Source organism: Thalassophryne amazonica, chromosome 20 (genome assembly GCF_902500255.1).
Source record: "Thalassophryne amazonica chromosome 20, fThaAma1.1, whole genome shotgun sequence".
In the NCBI taxonomy this organism is placed as follows: Eukaryota; Metazoa; Chordata; class Actinopteri; order Batrachoidiformes; family Batrachoididae; genus Thalassophryne; species Thalassophryne amazonica.
Window position 1 is genome coordinate 3,525,877 of NC_047122.1, and position 6,000 is coordinate 3,531,876.

Genomic DNA, 6,000 nt, shown 5'->3' on the forward strand with positions numbered 1-6,000 from the left:
CTGACTTAGTGCTTAGCTCAGATAAGATAATTATAGTGGGCGATTTTAACATCCACACAGATGCTGAGAATGACAGCATCAAAACTGCATTTAATCTATTATTAGACTCAATTGGCTTTGCTCAAAAAGTAAATGAGTCCACCCACCACTTTAATCATATCTTAGATCTTGTTCTGACTTATGGTATGGAAATTGAAGACTTAACAGTATTCCCTGAAAACTCCCTTCTGTCTGATCATTTCTTAATAACATTTACATTTACTCTGATGGACTACTCAGCAGTGGGGAATAAGTTTCATTACACTAGAAGTCTTTCAGAAAGCGCTGTAACTAGGTTTAAGGATATGATTCCTTCTTTATGTTCTCTAATGCCATATACCAACACAGTGCAGAGTAGCTACCTAAACTCTGTAAGTGAGATAGAGTATCTCGTCAATAGTTTTACATCCTCATTGAAGACAACTTTGGATGCTGTAGCTCCTCTGAAAAAGAGAGCTTTAAATCAGAAGTGCCTGACTCCGTGGTATAACTCACAAACTCGCAGCTTAAAGCAGATAACCCGTAAGTTGGAGAGGAAATGGCGTCTCACTAATTTAGAAGATCGTCACTTAGCCTGGAAAAAGAGTCTGTTGCTGTATAAAAAAGCCCTCCGTAAAGCTAGGACATCTTACTACTCATCACTAATTGAAGAAAATAAGAACAACCCCAGGTTTCTTTTCAGCACTGTAGCCAGGCTGACAAAGAGTCAGAGCTCTATTGAGCCGAGTATTCCTTTAACTTTAACTAGTAATGACTTCATGACTTTCTTTGCTAATAAAATTTTAACTATTAGAGAAAAAATTACTCATAACCATCCCAAAGACGTATCGTTATCTTTGGCTGCTTTCAGTGATGCCGGTATTTGGTTACACTCTTTCTCTCCGATTGTTCTGTCTGAGTTATTTTCATTAGTTACTTCATCCAAACCATCAACATGTCTATTAGACCCCATTCCTACCAGGCTGCTCAAGAAAGCCCTACCATTATTTAATGCTTCGATCTTAAATATGATCAATCTATCTTTATTAGTTGGCTATGTACCACAGGTTTTTAAGGTGGCAGTAATTAAACCATTACTTAAAAAGCCATCACTTGACCCAGCTATCTTAGCTAATTATAGGCCAATCTCCAACCTTCCTTTTCTCTCAAAAATTCTTGAAAGGGTAGTTGTAAAACAGCTAACTGATCATCTGCAGAGGAATGGTCTATTTGAAGAGTTTCAGTCAGGTTTTAGAATTCATCATAGTACAGAAACAGCATTAGTGAAGGTTACAAATGATCTTCTTATGGCCTCAGACAGTGGACTCATCTCTGTGCTTGTTCTGTTAGACCTCAGTGCTGCTTTTGATACTGTTGACCATAAAATTTTATTACAGAGATTAGAGCATGCCATAGGTATTAAAGGCACTGCGCTGCGGTGGTTTGAATCATATTTATCTAATAGATTACAATTTGTTCATGTAAATGGGGAATCTTCTTCACAGACTAAGGTTAATTATGGAGTTCCACAAGGTTCTGTGCTAGGACCAATTTTATTCACTTTATACATGCTTCCCTTAGGCAGTATTATTAGACGGCATTGCTTAAATTTTCATTGTTACGCAGATGATACCCAGCTTTATCTATCCATGAAGCCAGAGGACACACACCAATTAGCTAAACTGCAGGATTGTCTTACAGACATAAGGACATGGATGACCTCTAATTTCCTGCTTTTAAACGCAGATAAAACTGAAGTTATTGTACTTGGCCCCACAAATCTTAGAAACATGGTGTCTAACCAGATCCTTACTCTGGATGGCATTACCCTGACCTCTAGTAATACTGTGAGAAATCTTGGAGTCATTTTTGATCAGGATATGTCATTCAAAGCGCATATTAAACAAATATGTAGGACTGCTTTTTTGCATTTACGCAATATCTCTAAAATTAGAAAGGTCTTGTCTCAGAGTGATGCTGAAAAACTAATTTATGCATTTATTTCCTCTTATTTCCACCCTCTCTACTTTTAAGATTAGGCTTAAAACTTTCCTTTTTGCTAAAGCTTATAGTTAGGGCTGGATCAGGTGACCCTGAACCATCCCTTAGTTATGCTGCTATAGACTTAGACTGCTGGGGGGTTCCCATGATGCACTGAGTGTTTCTTTCTCTTTTTGCTCTGTATGCACCACTCTGCATTTAATCATTAGTGATTGATCTCTGCTCCCCTCCACAGCATGTCTTTTTCCTGGTTCTCTCCCTCAGCTCCAACCAGTCCCAGCAGAAGACTGCCCCTCCCTGAGCCTGGTTCTGCTGGAGGTTTCTTCCTGTTAAAAGGGAGTTTTTCCTTCCCACTGTCGCCAAGTGCTTGCTTACAGGGGGTCGTTTTGACCGTTGGGGTTTTTACGTAATTATTGTATGGCCTTGCCTTACAATATAAAGCGCCTTGGGGCAACTGTTTGTTGTGATTTGGCGCTATATAAATAAAATTGATTGATTGATTGATTGACTACTGCAATGTTCTATTTTCTGGTTTACTGCAATCCAGCATTAGGGGTCTCCAATTGATTCAAAATGCTGCTGCCATACTCTTGACAGGAAGCAGAAAGATCATCCATATTACACCCATTTTGGCGTCTCTTCACTGGATTCCTGTCTCTGTGAGATCAGATTTTAACCCTCTGGAGTCCAGGGAATAATTGGCCATTTTTGACTACTTTTGGTTTTACCTTTATAATTTATTTACCTTTAAAAAGTGTTTACCTGCCCTTGTTTGGAGTCATTTTTTTCAGCACAACCTCACCTGTGTGACTTTACAGTTTTTCATTCATTCTTACGCAATACGCAATATCTCTAAAATCAGAAAGGTCTTGTCTCAGAGTGATGCTGAAAAACTAATTCATGCATTTATTTCCTCTAGGCTGGACTATTGTAATTCATTATTATCAGGTTGTCCTAAAAGTTCCCTAAAAAGCCTTCAGTTAATTCAAAATGCTGCAGCTAGAGTACTGACGGGGACTAGAAGGAGAGAGCATATCTCACCCATATTGGCCTCTCTTCATTGGCTTCCTGTTAATTCTAGAATAGAATTTAAAATTCTTCTTCTTACTTATAAGGTTTTGAATAATCAGGTCCCATCTTATCTTAGGGACCTCATAGTACCATATCACCCCAATAGAGCGCTTCGCTCTCAGACTGCAGGCTTACTTGTAGTTCCTAGGGTTTGTAAGAGTAGAATGGGAGGCAGAGCCTTCAGCTTTCAGGCTCCTCTCCTGTGGAACCAGCTCCCAATTCAGATCAGGGAGACAGACACCCTCTCTACTTTTAAGATTAGGCTTAAAACTTTCCTTTTTGCTAAAGCTTATAGTTAGGGCTGGATCAGGTGACCCTGAACCATCCCTTAGTTATGCTGCTATAGACGTAGACTGCTGGGGGGTTCCCATGATGCACTGAGTGTTTCTTTCTCTTTTTGCTCTGTATGCACCACTCTGCATTTAATCATTAGTGATCGATCTCTGCTCCCCTCCACAGCATGTCTTTTTCCTGGTTCTCTCCCTCAGCCCCAACCAGTCCCAGCAGAAGACTGCCCCTCCCTGAGCCTGGTTCTGCTGGAGGTTTCTTCCTGTTAAAAGGGAGTTTTTCCTTCCCACTGTAGCCAAGTGCTTGCTCACAGGGGGTCGTTTTGACCGTTGGGGTTTTACATAATTATTGTATGGCCTTGTCTTACAATATAAAGCGCCTTGGGGCAACTGTTTGTTGTGATTTGGCGCTATATAAAAAAATTGATTGATTGATTGATTGATTCTGACCTACTGTGTTAACACAGTGAATCTAAAATCACACAAAAACATAAAATCCGAGTAGAAATTTTTTTTTTTACTGTGAAAACCACAAACTTGTTTAACGAACCATTTTCATAACATAAAATGTAAATATAAATTGTGAAATTCATATGTACAAATCTAGCAAAAAAGTTAAATACAACTATCTACATAAATGTAAGAAATGCTTCAGGCGGTCTTTTTTTTTTTTTGTACAATTGTTTAGATAACAGTCAGATTTCACAATAAGATTTAGAATTTCAAAAACATATGTACAAATATAGTGCAGGAAATGCTAATGCTAAACTATTTAGAAAACAATCAGATGTCAAAATAAGATTTAGAATGTAAATATAAATGGTAAATTTCAAAAACATATGTATAAAGTAGTGCAGGGCATGCTAAACTATTTGTGCCACTCAAAAAAAAAAAAAAAAACAATTCCTGTGTGGCGCATCTCAGGGTTGCTGCGAGACTTTCACCCACTTGCCTCAGTTTGGATAACGGACTTCTTCAAATTTAGTGCACATAAACAATGTCAAATGTGTATGTGCTGTCTTTAATTCAGATGTGTGCCATTATTACTGTAAACAAGTAATAATTGTGGACTAATTGCAGTCTGAGGTAACTGGAGTGTAAACATAATTTCTCCACTGTGAGATCAATCAATCAATCAATTTTTTAATATAGCGCCAAATCACAACAAACAGTTGCCCCAAGGCGCTTTATATTGTAAGGCAAGGCCATACAATAATGATGTAAAACCCCAACGGTCAAAACGACCCCCTGTGAGCAAGCACTTGGCTACAGTGGGAAGGAAAAACTCCCTTTTAACAGGAAGAAACCTCCAGCAGAACCAGGCTCAGGGAGGGGCAGTCTTCTGCTGGGACTGGTTGGGGCTGAGGGAGAGAACCAAGAAAAAGACATGCTGTGGAGGGGAGCAGAGATCAATCACTAATGATTAAATGCAGAGTGGTGCATACAGAGCAAAAAGAGAAAGAAACAGTGCATCATGGGAACCCCCCAGCAGTCTACGTCTATAGCAGCATAACTAAGGGATGGTTCAGGGTCACCTGATCCAGCCCTAACTATAAGCTTTAGCAAAAAGGAAAGTTTTAAGCCTAATCTTAAAAGTAGAGAGGTTGTCTGTCTCCCTGATCTGAATTGGGAGCTGGTTCCACAGGAGAGGAGCCTGAAAGCTGAAGGCTCTGCCTCCCATTCTACTCTTACAAACCCTAGGAACTACAAGTAAGCCTGCAGTCTGAGAGCGAAGCGCTCTATTGGGGTGATATGGTACTACGAGGTCCCTAAGATAAGATGGGACCTGATTATTCAAAACCTTATAAGTAAGAAGAAGAATTTTAAATTCTATTCTAGAATTAACAGGAAGCCAATGAAGAGAGGCCAATATGGGTGAGATATGCTCTCTCCTTCTAGTCCCCGTTAGTACTCTAGCTGCAGCATTTTGAATTAACTGAAGGCTTTTTAGGGAACTTTTAGGACAACCTGATAATAATGAATTACAATAGTCCAGCCTAGAGGAAATAAATGCATGAATTAGTTTTTCAGCATCACTCTGAGACAAGACCTTTCTAATTTTAGAGATATTGCGTAAATGCAAAAAAGCAGTCCTACATATTTGTTTAATATGCGCTTTGAATGACATATCCTGATCAAAAATGACTCCAAGATTTCTCACAGTATTACTAGAGGTCAGGGTAATGCCATCCAGAGTAAGGATCTGGTTAGACACCATGTTTCTAAGATTTGTGGGGCCAAGTACAATAACTTGTACTTTAGATAAACAGGGTTTATCTACCTCTGTTCCTCTTGTCTGTCTCTCCTGTCACTTGGTGGTGGGCGTTTCCCTTTCTCTGGCCACACCCTCATTCTGCTGTGTTCCACGCACACCTGCTCCCAATCTGCACCTCATCACCTGGGTGTATTTAAACTCCTTATTTTGCTTTAGTGACCTAGTGCAATGCCAAGATGCTTTCATGTCTTCCATGAGCTCCCAGATGGAACAACTCCTGTCAAAATTCGACTCTCAGGCCAGCCAGGACCCAGTTAAAGGTAACACGAGTCTATCTCTGTGGGATCTGCCGGCCACCATTCCAGCTCCCGCACTTGAGGTCGCCATCTGCACTCAGCTTTCCCACCC